The sequence below is a fragment of the Aythya marila genome (genome assembly GCF_965140915.1).
Source record: "Aythya marila genome assembly, chromosome: 6".
Classification (NCBI taxonomy): Eukaryota; Metazoa; Chordata; class Aves; order Anseriformes; family Anatidae; genus Aythya; species Aythya marila.
The window spans coordinates 26951426-26970870 of record NC_139047.1 but is presented as its reverse complement, the minus strand read 5'-3'; positions in this window follow the sequence as shown (position 1 = coordinate 26970870).

Here is a 19445-nt window from a genome sequence, read left to right as displayed (position 1 = left end):
ATCATGGGTTATAAAGTCTATTTACAATACAAATTATTTTAGGGAAACTGGAAGTATGGTATATTTCACTCAAGTTAGGCAGTAAACCTTTTGGCTTAGTTGTTGTTTTTGTAGTTGTTGTAATGATTATTTAAGTGTATTTGGAGTTCTTTGTATTTAAAAGTGACCACTGATAGGACCCGCATGAATGGTGTCAAGCTGCAGCAGGAGAGGTTCAGGCTAGACATCAGGAAGAGGTTTCTCACCAAGGGGGTTGTCGCGCACTGGAACGGTCTCCCCAGTGAAGCAGTCACTGCACTAAGCCTGTTGGAGTTTAAGAAGTATTTGGATTGTGCACTTAGTCACATGGTCTGAATTTTTGGGTTGACCTGCATGGTGCCAGGAGTTGGACTCGATGATCCTTGTGGGTCCCTTCCAACTAGGGATATTCTATGATTCTATGATTTACACAGCCCAATCTTTTTGGCATTTCTTGTGCACCACACAACTTTCACAAAACTCTGGGTGATCTGGCAATGCCTTGCATTCCCTGTCTATTTATTTCTGTTATGGTTGAAAATTGTAGAGGCTGCAAAGTAATAGAATACCTGATCCAAATATATTCTAAATCTCTCCACTTTTCTGCAGTCATTGTCTAAAATCGGTTTCTTGTAAAGACTTCCATATCCATTACAGGAAGCTATGATTAGTTATTAAAAATGTGTATGCAATTGTTTTCTGTTCTGGGTCCTTCCACTTTTTTCCATTTCATTAAGTAGTAAAATGAAAAAAGAGGTAGTTCACACAGGTTTGAAACAGCTGCATGATAAGCCCATGCTGACAGGACCACTTTTATATTTACTATTATTTTATATTTCTATATATTCATATACATCTTATCTGTAAATATATATATTTAAAGGTAACATTTGCAGCCATTGGCATCTGGTGCACTGCTTTGATGAAGGGACTCAAGACGGTCAGACTGACAAGAAAGGCTGACTGCCTGACTGAAAACTACACTACATGTTTTTAAGAAAACATTGATGTGCCTAAATGTTTTTAAGAGTTACAACAGACTAGAGGGCCAGATATTCACTGGTTTACTTACTATATTACTTTACTCTATTACAAAGAAAACCTTGGGGCCATCTCTCATTGGGTCACTGGGAAAAGGGATACTACTTTTCTTAGGATTTATTAGTTCATCAAGGCATTTCCTTTGAGTCCTTTTGAACTAATGAATATTCAGCATATAGGAATCACTTTTGTCTTAAGCCCTCATTTGCAGATATCATCCCTGGAGCTTTGCAGAAGCAAAGCTTCTACAGCAGGAGCCCCAGCAGCAGCAGAGATTGTGGGTTCCAAACCAGGCATGCCCTGCTCTCGCACAGGCTGCTGTCTGCCTGTGTCTGAAGAGTGAGCAAAATATCAGTGCTCACCATTCTATCCTTGAAACAGGCAGAGAAATAAATTAATAAGTTTAACACCATGAAGAAGAAAAACAGACATAGGGTCAAAAGGGAACTAGCAGAAATCACACTAAATCCAAATGCACATACATCTAAGCTTTTTTCCTTGGCCTTAGGGTGGGGACTGAGGGGAAGAACACACATTGACTTCTCTTCCCAAATAAAAGCTTTGCAAAGATCCCATCAAATGATCCTGGAATCTCCAGAGATAGAATAAATGTTACAGAGGGTGAAGATCAAGTGGCTGTGAGGAGACTATGCAGAATTAAACTGCACAACTAATTTAAACAGTTCCTCATTATTAGTGGCTTTAATAACAGTGGTGTCTATGCATTGTATTTCTTCCAACTGTATGCATTTGGTACTGGTGGTGGCCGTCCAAGATGCCCACAATAAACTGCCACACTGCCAGCAGTGTGCCTTCGCAGCCAAGAGGGCAAACAGCGTTTTGGGGTGACTTAAACACAGCACGGTCAAAACTGGCAGTCAAAAAAGGTGGTCCCCCCACGCTGTTTAGCATTGTCACAGCATCACCTTGAGTATTGCATGCATTTCTGGGCTCTGCAATACAAAAAGGAAGCTGTTACTTGACACTCTACAGAGAAGGGCAACAAAGCTGGTGAAAAGGCTGGAGGGCACATCCCGTGTGGGAGGCTGAGGACACTTGGGCTGTCTGGTCTGGAGAAGAAGAGGCCAAGAGGTCACCTCCTTTTTCTCCCCAACTTCCTGAGTAGGGGAAAGGGAGAGGGAGTCTCTGCTCCCCAGTAACCAAGTACAGGGTGTGAGGGAATGGTACAAAGCTGTGCCAGGGGATGTTCAGACTGGACACAGAAAAAATTGTTCACCATGAGGGTGGTCAGACACTGGAACAGGCTTCTGGGTGAGGCAGTTGATGCCCCGGGCCTGTCAGTATTCAAGAGCTGTTTGGACAATGCCCTCAATGACACAGTTTAACTTTTGGTTAGCCCTGAAGTGGTCAGTCAGTTGGACGAGGTGATCTGTGCAGGTGTTCCTTCCAACGGAACTATTCTATTCTATTCTATTTCACATTAGGATTCTGCAGTGACTAGAACTCAAATCTTCTGCATTCCAGCTACAGAGATCCTTTAACACAGCCAGTGAGCTAAACTCTTCCAATGACTTTGTCACTTGTCTACTTGAAAAATATAATGAGAGGAGTACCAGGATAAACATATATGTGTGTAGGTGGGTATTAGTATTTGCTTAGTGGTGAATAGTATATTTGAGTTTATGCTCAGCACTTATTACCAAGCAAACACTGCTAGTCATGACAGTGTTTGCTGTCTGGCTCAAAGATCTTACCCACTAAGGCAAATCCTTGGCATAAATGGTAAAATTCAGCCGCCTTCAGCCTTGTGCTGAAATGGTATTTTTGCCATTCATTTCACACTACCAAGGACTGCTCCACTACCAAGACTTAGTTGCCTCCAGATGATCTGCTTGTGTTTGATGTTATGGCTGAATCTTTTATGTTTCCTCTTGGCTGGGCTGGTTCCAGCTCTGTGGAGAGGCTAGTTTTAAAGCCTCTCCACAGAAGCATCACATCATCCCTACCAGTGTAGACTGCTGGAGGCATGCTTTGAATTAATATATCTATATCAACAGACCACCATTCCAACCCACCTGAAGCCAGTGAAGAGCCCAGCAAACTTCCAGGCCACTCTTCTCATTGCTGCTTTTCTCTTTGTGTCCTGCATCCTGAGAGAAATTTTGTTTAGATTAAAGAATTCCTGAAGGTGACTTCTTGTAACAAAAGCAAGCAAAGACTAAACAAACTAAAAAAGCTATACATTTCTTCCTCACACCACACAGGATAAATGAAAAAAAAATAAATCTATTTGGAGAAGTATAATGTTGTGTTTTTGTTTTCTAGCCCCTTTTCTTCTCTCTAGGACCTTTATTCATTGCATATTTTGCCTGCTACTACCAGGTGATGAGTCTATCAAATGATAATATAACTGCTGACTTCATTTATTAAACTTCACAAGGGCCAGACATGAAGTGTAAATAGAAAAATCACTGTCTCTGGATGCCAACAATGATAATTGCAGCTACAGTTACTGTGAAGGCAGTGGAGTGCTTTGCAGAGTAAATGAGAGGCAGGTTTTTCCTCAGTAGATAAACATCCTGTTATAGTTCTGAGCAAGTGGAGAGATAACACAAACAACACAAGTGTTTAGCAAATGCACTGCTTATCATTTGGCTAGTTGAATGGAAAAGGTGGGAATTATAAAGACAAGTCAAAATATGGGAATGAATATTGAACTCTGATCAAGAGAGATATACAGACTGATTTATTTGCAGTGTCTGTTAGTTCACTGGTGGTCAATAATATAGTGAGAATGAATTTTCAAATTAAATTTCTGCATTATTTGAATAATAACTACGTGTTTCTAGCACAAGTCTCTTTCTGCCTCCCCAGGGGTATCTTCAGTGCATTCCCATGAGTGTCTTTCGGCATTTATGACTTATATATATCACTCTGCTTTGAAAGGCTAAGCTCAATGCAAGACAATATTTAGTAGTGTTTCAACAGGGAATTAAAGAAGGAAGATGGACAATTCATTATGGAGAATGCAGCTTTGGGCATGAGCTGTAGAGTTCTCATTTTCATGCAGAAAGACAAGGCTCAGATGCAAGCTTAGAGGGATTTTTATGAGAAAAACGAATAACTAAAAATGCAAACCTTGGGGTATTGCCAAAGTTGCAGGAAGGAAGTTACATCCCCTGTTTACTAGCTCCTTCCTGTCATTATGTCATGATCTGGACAGTTGGGAGGCAGTGGCTCAGTTCATCACCCCACTGAAAGCCACTGGGAATAGACAGGCAGAACAGCCAGTGGTGAGTCTCCAGACCTTTCTCAGCATCTTCTCCCTTGCCCTTGTAGAAGTAAAGGAGGTAGTGAGTGATACCAAGAATAGAGAGAGGGTCAGAGAGGGTCAGAGCTTGAAGACTGACTGTGATTTCTCTCTGATTGACTGACTTCTGCCAGCCCAGAGATTAAGAAGAAAGTTTAATCATTTCTCCAACATCAACAATAAGCCTGGAAGCACTCTTCATTTTAACACCATGTTTTTGACTAATGTCAGCTGAATCAGACTGTTCATCTGTGCCTAAATTTCTGAAGTGACAAAATGGCAATAGTACTATTTCCCCATTGTGTTTCTCAGATAGAAAGCATTTTAGCAGCATCTAGATGATGTTTTGTTATTATACACCTTATGGTAGGAATAAAGGCTGGAAGAATTTTTTATTTCTGAATGCATTTGAAGGCAAAATTATTATTATTTTTTCCCAGCACTGAAAAAAAAGCAGCAGATTTCAGGGCAGGTTGTAAAGAACCAGATACCATTGACAAATTAATAAATCATCAAATAATAAGAAGAGTAACTTCACAAGTGAACTCAGAGTGAAGATTTTTTGGTAGTGGGTCAAGCTAGCATATGGTCAGCTTAGACACTGGGATGATAGACAGAATCTGAACAGAAGCAATCAAAACAAAATCTGTTAAGGAACAGACAGCAAAAATATGACGAGTGGAAGCAGGAAAATTAGATTGTCAACTGAGAGAAGTAGATAAATGATAAATAAATGATTTGTCTCCTTCCTTCCTTCCTTCCTTCCTTCCTTCCTTCCTTCCTTCCTTCCTTCCTTCCTTCCTTCCTTCCTTCCTTCCTTCCTTCCTTCCTTCCTTCCTTCCTTCCTTCCTTCCTTCCTTCCCTCCCTCCCTCCCAATCAGAAATTCAATAAATCCTCCACTCCCCCCTGCTATAACATTTCATACACTTTTGATACCTTAACATGCTGACAATAGGAAAGTCATTTAATGGTAAATACACTAGTTTCACAGGGAGCGCAACATAAAACATTTCACCAATCGTGTTTCCAGAAGGGATATATTTTTTGCAGTTGCCTGAACTTAATCTCTCATTTGCATCACTGTAAAGTAGATCTAGATATATTTCTATGCCCATTTTGGCCAGAGTTACACATTACTTAAAACAGAGGAATTGAAACACTCAGACAAAACAACTGTCAACTGCAACAGGAAGTTCTGGTCTTGAGTTTTCTTGGTTTGCTGATTGCTGCTGCAACACTCTAGAAAAGGTTAGAGATACCTGCAGCTATACAGGTGCTATCCCCCACTCACCATGCCACCATTCAAAACAGAATGCACCATGCAGAGCTGAAACAGCAAAACAGATTTTAAAGGCACTTTTCATCTGCTTCAGTGCAAACTCAGCTTAGTTCAAAACATTTTTGAAGTAAATCATCTGCCCAAATTCATTATCTTGATCTGGTAATATTCAATGTATATAGCAAAACCTGGGTAAGAACCACACCTCCAATGGATCAATGGAAAACTTTCTGCTTATGTCAGTGGAATTAAAACATGTAGCAAAACAACAACAACGACAACAACAAAAATTGAAAAGCCTACAGTTGCCATGAGTAAATTGCAGCTAAACTCAATGCATAGTATTAATTCAGGCTCCATTTTGTTATTCTTGTTCTCTTTTTTAGAAGACTCAGTGTGTGTGGAAGGAGGGGATTTAGTTGAAGAACCACATTTGACAGCTCAGCATTGTTATATGTGTGCTGGCACATGTGGATATATATTTATTTGACATGATGCAGTGAACTCAGAGAATTTCTACACAGCTTCCATCAATTAGCCAAAGTGGCTGTGAAATCTCTTCATCCCATTTTGCTTTTCACCTTCTCATTCATGAAAGAGCAATAACCTCTTGTGGGTTATTTCAGTACTCTGCTGTGACCACTCCACTGTTGCCAGCTACAACATAGTTTTATTATTTCTAAGTACAGAATAGTTTCTATGAGCTCACTTGCATGCTTTCAGAACTGCAGGAGTAATAATAAAAATAAAAAAGGTGTTTTTTGCTGATTCTAATCTGTTGCATAACCATGTCTTACCAGAATGGTCATTTTCCTTGTATACAAATATTTTATTTATAATTACATACTATACATAAAAGTTGTAGTTGACCTCCAAGTGTCTATCAACAATACCCAAACCAGACTGGAAATAGACAGAGGACATTTAGGTACTATGTAAAATATATATATATATATATAAATATTCCAGAGAGGTAAATAAAAACTTAAAAACTGACTTTTTTAGTCAGGGAAATATTATTTAGCTGTGTAGATCCAGGGATGTCTTCTGAGTGACATATCCCCATCTGATTTAGGAGACTAATTCCCAGAAAGGGAAGAGGATTTAGGACTCCCCATCCTTTCCACCATTTGCTTAGCCAGTAGAGGTGACTTCCCAGACAGAAGGAATCAGACTGTCATGCCATGGTCACACCTCTCATGGTGTCCACCTCTCCCACTAGGACAGAGCCCTCATCTCAGTCACCAACAGCTGGACAGCCACAGTTGGATCCCTGGGGATCCAGTGGCCAAACACTGGAAATTGAAGTGCCAACACAAGGCAGCCCAACAGGGAAACCTCTTGGTGAACAGAACCCTCTATTGGTAGAAAGGGATATTACTATTATTTTCTTACAAGGATGCATTCATTTGATATGACTAAGTGCTCAAGTTAACTAGACTGGTAATGGTTATTTAAAATTTAGTATAGAAATTAGCCCAATACACAATGAGAAAGAGGTGCAGCTAATGAAGGTAATGTTTAAACAGTCTTTTCTCCCTCAGTGAACAAACCTGTTTGCCAAATAAAGTCTTATTAAAGATTAAATTTATAAAACCTTTCTCTATCTTGTATTTTGCAGGCAATTCCAAGTTGTATATTTGCATTTCTTTTTCATCTCTGTGGCTTTCTACACCCTTACAAATAACGAATTGGCTTCCAGAATGATAATGCTGAACTAGTGTCCCAGGCATAATATGTCAGGATGTATATATTTACATTTCTTACAGAACATATTACCTCATGGAAAAAATAAATAAATAAATAAAATAAAATAAAATAAAAAATAAAGGAAACATAATGTGTGAAAGATCAAATTAGGAAATACTCAATCTTTGAGACTTCTGAAACATCAACATAAAAGATTTTCTGCCTGGAGATATGGAAAACTAGTAGAACAATGGGATGTCTGCATTGAGTCATTCTCATGTGTCATCAAATGAATGAAAATCCAAAACAATCCACACAGATTGCATGAGTTAACTATGTTCAGATTATGATTTGCACTGGAAAGAGGATTATCCCTGAATCACTAATGTGGATGGTACAATCAAGTCAGGAGTTGCTTTTCAACCAGCTAAAATGAAAACAGCTTAGACTGGATGCACTGGTTCATGTAAGGTAGAGGTGAAATTAGAAAAAGCTGATCCAAAAGATGGAAGCTTTAAGATCTGTGAAACAAGAATTTTTCAGAATGGTGACTCTGAATAGTATGTTTCCAGCATGTTGCATTATATTGTGATTTAAAATCCATTAGAGTCACTACTTTCATGGAACTACAATGTTGGGAGAAGTTTCTAACTGGTAGTTGAAACACACATCTCAATCTCTTAAGCAATTTGCCCTGATAAGGTACAAGTTCAAGAGTTTTACTTTCTTAGTTAAATACATACTTTGTGATATACACTTACACAATTAAAAGATTATCATTCCTCAGCTGAGCTGCAGAAGTGCACTATACATGAGATCAAAATTTGCTACAATATAAAATCTATCCCAGCTGAAACTTTCTGTGGTTACTTTTTCTTCAATCATTTCCATAAGACAATTTTCAGCTATCAAAATATGCTCTTAGTTTCTCATCTGAGTTGATAAAAACCAACCAAACAAAAAGTGTTTGTTTGACTATGTTGTGGTTACAGGAAATACCAAAAGTCCCAATTCCACTTATGCAGGGACAGGTATGAGATTTGTATTAGGCCTCGCAGCACATTGATTAAAAGGACTATTTCTTTCAGTGCCTGCCTTCCTGGGACTCAAGCTGTCTTTTCACAGAAGTGAGACACTACAATACGATTTTTGTCATCTGAGAACTGCAAAGTACTAGTAAATATTTTACTATCCATTTTATGATTTTTTGTAAATGAACTGCATAAAGAAGCTAAAGAGATTATAGCATTTTCTCTATTTCTATTCCATCTTTACAACCCCCCAAACATTAGGTGAAAATCTGTAAGTTTATCCATAATGTGCAATGATACAGCACATAGATTCTAATAGATGGTATTATAGTGCATAGACCTCCCAAAGCAGAGGCTGATGAAAATGGATTTCACTGCATGTAGAGTTAGAAGTGCACTTGTCAGCTAAGCATTTCAACAATATTAAGTTCATAATAAAAAACAAATTGTCATTATTATTCTTGGTGTAGTTCCATGTGATTGCTAAGGTATCTAGCTGCTGCTCTGATAGAAAAGACATATTTTAAAACGATTTGTCCAGACCACAAACTGAATAGAAAAAACAAAATCAAGAACAAAACAGAGTGCTGCTCTACTGGCAGTTAATTTTAACCCTATGTTCTTTAAAAAAGATAATTTTTTAACTCCATTGATAAATGCCCATTCATTATCAGGTGTATATAAAAAGATATTTTATGACATTATTAATTTTTTTTCATCACTTCTTGTGTCTCTTTGCCCTCCCTAATTAGTCAATATCTGTGGTGTTGAATTGTTCTTGTCAGAGCAAGCAATCATTGATATTAATAGAATAATTCCTGATATGATCTTTCTTGCTTGGATTTAGTTTTCAGGTTGACTAAATCACCCTGTAGCTGTGAGGTGTCAGTTATTTTCAGTTTACAGCCACAGGAAATTTGATAATTAAATATGGTGAAGCACTGTTTTCAAATACCTTCAGCAATTGTAAGGATATCAGTAAGGATATCCTTACTAAGGATTAGCTAAGGACAGAGCTAAGAAGTGACCAAGAGAATATTTTCGGGCTACCTGATTACACTGAAGAGGAATTTTCAAAAGAATTCAGCAATAAAATGAGAGTGATAGAAAAAGCAACACAGCAAAATGCTTGCTTTGCCAATAAACACACAACATATTTATGACCAATCCAAGTTCTTGAGTTGAAATTAGCAAAGCATGATTAGGCCACCATCAGACAACCTGACTACAACTGCCATTTAGAACATCCTAGGATTATAAGACCTCATACTAATAAAATTTCAGACTGCTGGCAATCAAGTGAAGAATAGGAAAATTGCTTTTTAGCAGATTGAGACATGGGACTGTCTGGACTAAATTTCAGTTTGCCATTTCATTCAGCCTGTTTTGGGGATGAGGGTGATGTCTACATCACTCAGATACTGGTAGTTCTCTAATGACTTCTCACAGATCTGCCTTCAGGTTTGGAGACCCAAGTGACAAGACCCAAAATGCACCAAAGAAAAAAATGTCAGAACAGCTTAAGTAACTGCATTGTTCTCCTTCCTTCAAAGTCCTTGCAAGTCTTAGTGGACCTACTAGAAAAGCTTGAATATCTCAGAGCTGGCTTTAGAGTGCACTAGGCCGCATAATCTAGGACAAGAATATATATATATATGTCTTTTTTTTTTTTTTTTTTTTTTTTTTCTCTTTAAGTTCCTGCATTCTGAACTGAGGCAGTATTGCAGCAGTAAAGTCACAGTAGCTGGGGCAGACGCATAGGATCAAACAACCATTTTAATCACAAAGTCGTGAAATGAACAGGTCAGATAAAGGTGACCTTAGGAGGTCACTAGTCCAGCCTCCTGCTCAAAGGGGCATCAGCTATGAGAGCAGACCAGGTTGTTCAAGGTTTTTATTGACCTGGTTACAAATTACCTTGATAGCACCTGTGGCAAACACTGCAGATATGCAGGAAGACACTGAGTTTGTGTTTTGCTCTCAGTCAGGAGAAAAAATAAAGGAGAGTGAGAATTCTTACAGAATCACAGTTAAGCTCTGAGATGAAAGGCAGTTTACAATTGCTGCTAGTTGCTGGTTTGGTTTTTTGTTTTTTTGATTTACTTTAGGTGTTGATAGGCCCATGCTACAGGCAGCTGTCTCTGCAGCAAAAAGTTAAGACTCACTAAAGCACCAGCTTTCTCTGACTATCCAAAAATGAATAAGAGTTCAAAAAAAAAGTAATTTAGCAAGACTTGAAATGTAACAGTGTAGGTGGATGGTGAATTGGTTTTGGCAGTAGGACTGGATGCATGCTTAAGTAACAGCATACATGTGTTTTTACTCTGCTCTGCTAGTCGACACCTTTTAGCTAAGTATGCCTGCAACACAAAGATGAATGCAGAGCCCCTGAAGAACAGGTAAGAAAGAAGGAGAGGTTCCCTGAAAGCAGACAAGGAAAGTGAAATATAGTCTTCAGACTGAGAGACATGTAAATGGGGTATTTCAAAGAAAGCAGGAGTGAGTTACTCCAGTGAAAAAGACAGTTGATAGACAAGGATCTGTTATACAGCTCAGCTTGCAAACATGGGCCTGTGATTTATTAGGAAGACTCAATTTATAGCTGTAAGCCTTGAATCACAGTAGTTTTCAAAGTTTTCAGCTTTACAAACACAGTAGATTATGCTTGTTTTTCTCTGGCCACATCTGTGACCCTGATCCATGGCTCAGTGCCTGAAATGGAAGCAGCATTAGAAAAATACTCACTGCTATAAAATCATATGGAGGTGATAAGAGTCTTTCTTAACACAAAGCAGATATGATGAGTGCTTTTGAATAAGCTGTCCTGCTGGGGTGACTGTTGGGAAAAGAGGGATAATCATGCATTGATTTGACTTTTTTCTTAATCAGATATGCTCCTGAATTTCATAAGCAAGAAAATCTAGTGGATAAATTTATTACATTTGTATAAATTTATGTACTGAAGCAGTTGTATCTAGTATTTTTACCCTTCCTGTCTCAAATTTTTCTGCAGTGTGACAACACTTGCAACATTCCTTCCTAAGGTGGCCGCATTTCAGGAGTTAGACACCATTTATGTGATCAATTGATCTTGCCTGTACAGTGTGATACAAATGCATCAGGCTTTATTGCTATCTTTATTTATTATTGCATTATGCAGTATAGTAGCACTGGCAGTGTTTATTGTATTCTTTCATACACGTGGTAGAGCCCAGAGAACACAGGATTTATGTAGCATAAGAATTTGTTAAGGATTCCAGAAGTACAAACCAGTGACTAACAATCACAAGAAACTGTTAAAAAAGCTTTTGCACAGGTCCATCAAAATAATTAACCCATGCTCCTGTCAGTGATTTCCATCACCTTTTGTCCCCTCAACTGGCATCACTTTGTGATTTGATTCTCTCTTCCAGCATGACCCATTGAATGGTTCAGAATAGTTAAGAGAGCTCCAGCAAGTAGTAATGGGAGTGCTAAAAGTAACAGTCAGTGTCCCTGTCAGATGATCTTGCAAAGTTGATGGTCACATAGGTTGTAACAGACAGCTTCTTCTTTGACCTCCCTGAGCTGTTCAGAGAAAGACCTCAGGATTTTTCCAGAGTAAGCTTTAAACCTACAGAACTATATACCCAGTTTCAAGGACAGCAGCTGGAGATACCTGTGTTTAGAATATACCCACGCACTCAAACACAAAGCTCTCATTCCTGCAGTGTACTTGTTACTGCTGAACAAAGACCAACGTGTTACCTTGTTTTTGGAATTATTTATTCAGATCCATGTAACACATTTTTCAAGCCTATAATAGTCTCTCTGTGAGGTCCCCCAAGCAAAGTCATGCCTGTGAAGCAGATTCACAATTATTAAAATACTAAGGAATGCAAGTGTATCCTATACTTACCCTTCATATGGAGAATAGTAATGTCTAAAAGAATTACAGAGGCTGGATTTGTAAAAAAACTTGTCAGAGCCGGATGGTAACTGATGTGTAGTAGTTAGTGTGAAAATAACCTTACATACAGAAGACTGCAGTGAAGAAGTGTCACTTGCTTTGGCAGACTCCATGGTCACGGCAACTTATATAGCAAGACAGGAATATATGCTCTGCCCCAACCCACATCTTATCAATACTTATTGAGTCCAAGTCTCATATGATATCTACCAGGGTAAATCTAGATTTGCTCTGTATTAATCTGGTAAAATAAAACTGATGTATCAAAAAGTGCTGTCCAAAGAGTGTGCTATGCAACAGAAACATAACATGGCTGATACCTATGTGACAAACAGAAGACTACTTGCTGATCAGAGTCATAGTCAAGTATTTTAGTCCTCTGTTTAGGCTGGCTAGGCAAACTGCTTGATTAAAAGAATTCTTTTCTAAAGCATAAAGCTGTATGGCAGAGCTCATAGCAAATATTATGAGTTTTTATTTTATGGATAATAACAGGGGATTTTCTAGCACTTAAATAATTCTGATTGCATCAGAAGCAATTTTTCCCCTGATTAATTCTTCAATAAACAGTATTGTGCCCTAGCTTCACATAGTAGGAAAGCTTCTTTTTGATGTTAGCACTAAAGCTCTTTCTTCCTCACAAGCCTCATCCTTTGTGTTTCCCACCCGGTATCCTTTACCATGTCAGGATGCTCTTTCCCACTTTTCCTTCCTTGACACAACCTGTTTTCTCCCAGAAATCAGAGGAGACTTCTATAGAAAGAATCTTGCTAGATTGCCAGAGTGCTTGCTTCATTAAGGAGCCATTTACATGTTCTCTCTGCTGCTATGTTACCTTGTGGTACTTTGTTTTGTTTCGTTAGCTTTTGTTTTGTTTGTGAAAGAATCAAAGAGTCTCCAAGAAGTGTTTCCTGCTTTCTTAAAACTTGTCCTAGTTCTTAACTCCTTCTCTAGCACTCCTGGAGTCAAGCTGATACCACGAGAGTGCCTCAGTGCTCTGCACCCTGAGACGCAGATGTAAAAAATTTAGTTAGGACACAGAACTGGTCATGGACATCTCCTAAATTTGCTTTCTATAGATAAAGCTTAGGCACTGAGATTTCATTTTTCCCAGGCAATCAGGATGTATTTCCACTTCAGCTGAATGATGTGCACGCTCTGTAACAGCAACACAGTCTGATTCTTTTTTTTTTTTTTTTTTTTTTTTTAAAGCTGGACAGTCTCAAATCCTGTGTGTGTATATACATATATATATATGTATATATATATATATATATATATATTTTTTTTTTTTTTTCTCCTTATGTTCTACTTTTGGCTTGCAAGAGAGATGTGCCAGCATATCCATAAGGAAGATATTCTCTTTCCACCACTACACTGGTGAGGCTCTGGCAGCCAAAGTAAAAGTTTCTAGGCCATCAGCACAGCCATCAGCTCAGTGACAATCCAGTTCTAAGTAGTTTGTTCACAGTATCACCCATGAGAGTTATTTGGGATGTATTAGCTTTTATCGTAAAATTCAGTATAGCAATAACAAGTGCAAAATATCCTTGACTGATTTTTTCCCATTTTTAGTTTTCTGCAATTGAAAACCACAGCATTTTCCATTCCAGTCTGTTCTGTAGTCAATTAATATTTTAAAAGTGCATGAAGCAGCCACAGTGACAGCCATTTGCAATGGAAATGGGCATTTAAATGAAAATGTCATCTGCCTCCTTCTCTGGTCAGAGGGCCATTCCACCTTCCCTCCTACTTTTTAGCCTGGTGCCCACTGCCAGGCCTCTACCTTCTACTTCAAGGCATGTGATAACACAACCAGCCTAAATTTTTCTTTTTACCTTTTGGTCCAGTTATTTCCCTGTGGAGAGCTGTCTTCCTAGGAGTCCTATGGATATCTTGCATTCCTTTTAGAGAGGCTGAAAGCTGCCAAAAGTTATTTCCCAGAGAGTTTGAGCTCCTCTTCTCTGCAGCTGGATGGTGGCTTTTATCTTTAATCCATCAGCCCATTAAGGTGTACCAAAAAGCTGGGCTATACCTTAAGTCCTTCCCTCACAGGATTTAGGAGCCTGCCTCACCACACTTTGCAAGAGGTAAAAGAGATAGACTGTCCTGATGCAGTTTGCACCACTGGTTAATCTGTTATCTCCATGACTGACTCCTCTCAGAGTTGTGATGTCTTGGAAATAGGAACAATAACAATGTAAGTCAATGTGACTGGAAGCTATATGATTAAAAGGTTTGATGCATTTTAAGCCTATGTTTTATGCTTATTTCTTCATTGGTTGTACATGTCATTTAAACCAAAAGTAGATTTTGCTTACAGCAGTTTGGGAAACATGTCTAACAAAATCTAGCACCAAAGATTAAGATGCAGCGAAACTATGTATACATCAGACATGACAACTAAGGAATAAAAGCCCTTGTAGTTCTTACTGCATAAGGTTCAATTAGGCGTTAAACCAATAGGACTTCTGTGATTTGCATTATGAAAACTAAGCAAGTGTTTACACCTAGTGCAGTTGTGCAACGTATTCACATTCATTGCTCATAAAGACAAACTCACTGGACAGCTGGCCGGACAGTTCTGTGCCTCACTGAATTCTGTACTTTTTTCAGTAGCCCCAAAAGGCTTATCTGTTAGAAACACAATGCACTTGCCAGTGTCCAGCTGTGAAAGGACACAGCAGCTGGAAAACACCAAGTGCTGGTGAACACCTCTTTAGCTGTTGTTCTCAAAACCAACACAACTGACTGCAGCTGTATCCACAGAGATAGACAGAGCTATTCCAAATACATGACATTTCACATCACCAGAAGTACTTTGCAGCCATGTAACACTTTTGGTTATGAAAACAAAAAATAAATATTGGACAGATTTAGAATGTTCTGGCAACGACCAAAGAAGGACATGTACCCTCATGGTTAGGACACAGAGGACAAGAGGGAATGGCTTCAAGTTGCACCAGGGGGCGTTCAGGTTGGAAATTAGGAGAAATTTCTTCTCAGAAAGAGTAGTTAGGCATTGGCATGGGTTGCCCAGGGAGGTAGTGGAATCACCACCCCCGGGAGTGTTTAAGAAGAGGTTGGATGTGGTGCTTAGGGACATGATTTAGTGGATAATATTGGCAGTAGGGGGACGATTGGACCAGATGATCTTGGAGGTCTTTTCCAATCAATGATTCTGCAATTCTATGATTCTATGGTTAAGACAATAGCCTCAAAAGAGTTGAGACTTTACCCTCTGACTGAATCAGAGTGAAAGTGGAGCTTTGAATCATTTGTGCAAGGATTTAATGTGTTCTCCAATTTCCATACATTCTATATCTCAGCCTCTCCCAAGCCTACACATCTTACTGAAGTTAAAAGCTTGGAATTTATTCTGAAAAAAAAAAAAAAAAAAGGCATTTGGAAACAATTCCAGATTTTTTTTTTTTCCATTTGCTTTGAGCTATCAAAGAAATTTTCAAGTTACAAATGTTGTTTGGACTGATCAGCATCCAGTATTTCATTAATAGCTCTAATAATGAAAACTGCAGCCTAAACAATACTCATATCAATAGATGGCAAGTTTTACACACCCTGAGTATCTGGAACAATACAATTGGTTGGATTTAAAAGGAATAATAAAATTGTCCTCATATATTTATTCATAGTCTCTACTATTGGGTTATGCCATCCCAGTTTACTGCATTCCCCCCTCTGCTGTACATTTTCTAAAAGTTGTAAAACTCTAGTCTTTTGTCTCTCTTTGGGGAGGGACAGTTGTAGGACTCCAAACACCCAATCTATCTGTGTCAGATGTTCAAAAGATTGAAAGTAACACAACTTTTAAGAATCATACCAGAAACTTATGAAGCCAGAAAAGATCTGAATGGTATTTACTTTGTACTTGGTACAGCTCACCACCAGCTTTAGGCACATTCAAATACAGATCCTTTCAAAGACAGCCTCTGCCAAAGAAGGAATTGTGACATACAACAACAAACAGTCTAAAGGTCATTGCCTTTAAGTCTACTAATTACATTACCTGTTTCAGATACTTTTATTCAAATCACTGCTCTGAATATAAATGTCTCTTCAAACTGGCTGAGAGGATTTGGAAAAGTTTTCTGGTTTGTTTAGAAGGTGAGCTTACTGAAAAACTATGATTTTATACTGATTTCAAGACCTGGTTTGACTGTTCACAATCTTTTCAAGAATTTCCTCCAAGAATGTTTTTGTGTACTGTGACCTGTAGAGTTAAGTGGTACATTTGCAAGTCTATTACAAACACTTATCTTAGACATTGTTGTGGTAGAAGACAAATGCACTAATACCACAGAATGTTTTACAGAGATAAGCTTTCCTTCTCTCTTCAATGTCTGCCACTTCCACTCCAGAAGTAAAATTTAACTGAAGCACAAAATTATCAAAATGAGAGTTAAGAAGCTAAGGCTGGTTTAGATGTTTTAAATTCTTCCATATATAAGAATATATACATATATTTGTACTTTGTACTATATACATATATGCATATCTCCATTTGTTCTTCATGGAGAAGAGAAAAACCTCAGGAAAGCATCCAAGAAATTTGTAGTGGAATAAGCATCAATTCTATGTTTTAGGTTTTTTATTTTATTTTATTTTATTTTTAAGTCAATGACATTTGGTTCATGCCCCTTCAGAATTAAGCATGTCACCTTTCAGAAAACAGAAACAGAAAAGAAGAAAAGGAAACTTTTTTTTTTTTTTTTTTTTTCTGGCTCTAGAAGTTAAGTATCAGTTTTGTTTTTACCACAGCATTAATACACTTACTTGATGACCAAAATACATTTTAGCCCCTCTGATGAAAGTTCACTTACTGTTGCAAATCTATGGGTTAGCACAGCTTTCTCATTAGCTGATTTAAAGCTGGTATCTTTGATTACAAAAAAAAAAAAAAAGATTTTGGAACAGGCTGCAGGTTTGGTGTTAGAAGGTACAGAATATGTTTGGTTTCCCCAACATTCAGGAGACAGCTGCTGTCACCTGCTGCCATCTCTCAGATGCCATTGCAAGATACAGAGTTGCTGACAACTGCTTAATTCAGCACAGTGTTCAAATTGTTCCAGTTCATCCTAGAGATCAAATACAACCTGAGGAGCTCTATGTTTACCCTTGTGGCCTGCACTCAGGAGCTGAGTAGCACTGCAACTGATATGTAACAGCAGAGCTATCAGAAAACTTTCATCTCCATTACATATTTTTAGCTATATGCCATCATATTGCCACATACAAGTCTGGAAAACAGACTCAACATCACTGCATTTCCAGAAATAATTACTACTTGTGTCATTTAGAAAGAAGCAAGATCCCACAAATCTCTAAGCAGTCACTGTTCATGAATCAAAACCTCCTGTGAAACACTTTGTCAGCCAGCACTGAATGCATTTTTTCTATGTATTTTAAAAATACAAATCCAAGCCCTCTTCCCAGAAGCATGTTAGCCAAAAGAAACTTGTTATTCAAAAAGAAAATTAGCCAAAACCAAAAACAAAACAACTTGTTTTCTTTTAAATACAAATATTTATTAGTTGTGATATACAAAGTGCTGATCAGACAGCAGTGCAAAGGTAAATGCTGCTGCATTCTAACAAAAATACTTCTAAAGGATATAGGGAAGGGACACTCACAATGCAGATGCCAACAAAGGAAATTTAAGCAGCTTTTATTAGCTATTTAAACTGCAGCATCACCATTCTCGGACCTAAAATAGGATTTCAGGGGAGTGTGAAAATGGTTTATTTCTTGAGTGAGGTCCTAGTCAGCTGAACATAAGGAGTTTCTTTATTCCTTTTCTGAGAGGCACAGCGGGAACCGTTTAAAGGCATGGTGTTACCTTGACTACAGTAATCTACATTACATCCTTTTGTTTCAAGGCCATGGCCTACAGCAGGGTAGAGCAGTGTCAGCATAAGCTACTGCTTACATCCTGACAGACATTCTTCTACATTGTTTGGGAGGAGGATTCAGAAAGATCATTGTCTGACCAGGATGAGATCACCCAGGACAAGCAATTTACACCCAAATATTTTGAAATTTGGGAACGAGTCAGACTCAAGTTATGAATACATAGAAAGGGAAATTCATGGAAAATATCAATGCACAGTTACTGGAGAAGCTAGTAACTAAGTAGCTAGCTTGTATTTGGCTATTGAGATACTTACTCTCTTTGCTTGTACCAGTTCTCTGTCCTGCTAATTCAACTCAAATCTGAAATTACTACAAATAAAAGGGCTTGTGAACATGAACCTGGTCTACTGTCCTTGCAGCTGGGATGGGAATTGGATCATTGTCATGGTTAGTCATTGAAAAAAGTAGGCTCTTTAAAATCTGTTGATTTGACTGATCCTTCACCTCCACAGCTTTCATCTACTCTGTTCCCACAATCATCGATCACCTGCCCTTTGATTCTTGTCTTTTGGTTCTGTCTCTTCATTTCAAGCTGTCTCTGTATCTGCCTGCAGAGGTCATACAAGGTTGTCCATGAATCCCACCCGGACACCCATAAAGCACGGTCTTGCTTAAAAAATGAAATAGATCTTGTGGGAGAGGGAAAGGTGGTAAAAAATTAAAAAGACCACAAAGAAGAAGTTTACAATTACCCATATTCCTCCGGCTGGAGATCATACATACTAATAACCTATTCATATGGAATATTACTGTTTATAAATATGAAGAGTTATTTTGGTTATTTTAACACAGCTTTCATTAATTTCTAAACATATATCACTACTGTCTGATACCTTGTAAAGAGAAAGATATTTTGAAATTCAGGAAGAAAACAACAAAACTTCTCAATTCCCAGGTAAGCTGTTTTCTGAACAAGCTCGAAGCCTGACAGCTGGCTCCCATGAGAGTCATGTTCTCAGTGTGATTTATGCTGCTGAAAACCAGTGAATGGCCTTGTAAATGGGTGTCATGCTTTAACAGGCTCATACACTCAAATAATTCTGTCTGTGGCAATCTTAAAGAAATAACTCCACCTTGCAGAGACTTAAGACTTTGTAGATGGGTACAGCCTGTCTTGAATGCTGGTATAACTCTAGGTATGTCCTAGGACTTGAGTTAGTGGAGTTTGCTAGCATTGCTGTAGGTGAACTAATGAGATACTAGCAAAGAATTCCCATGTGTCAGGGGTCCTATTT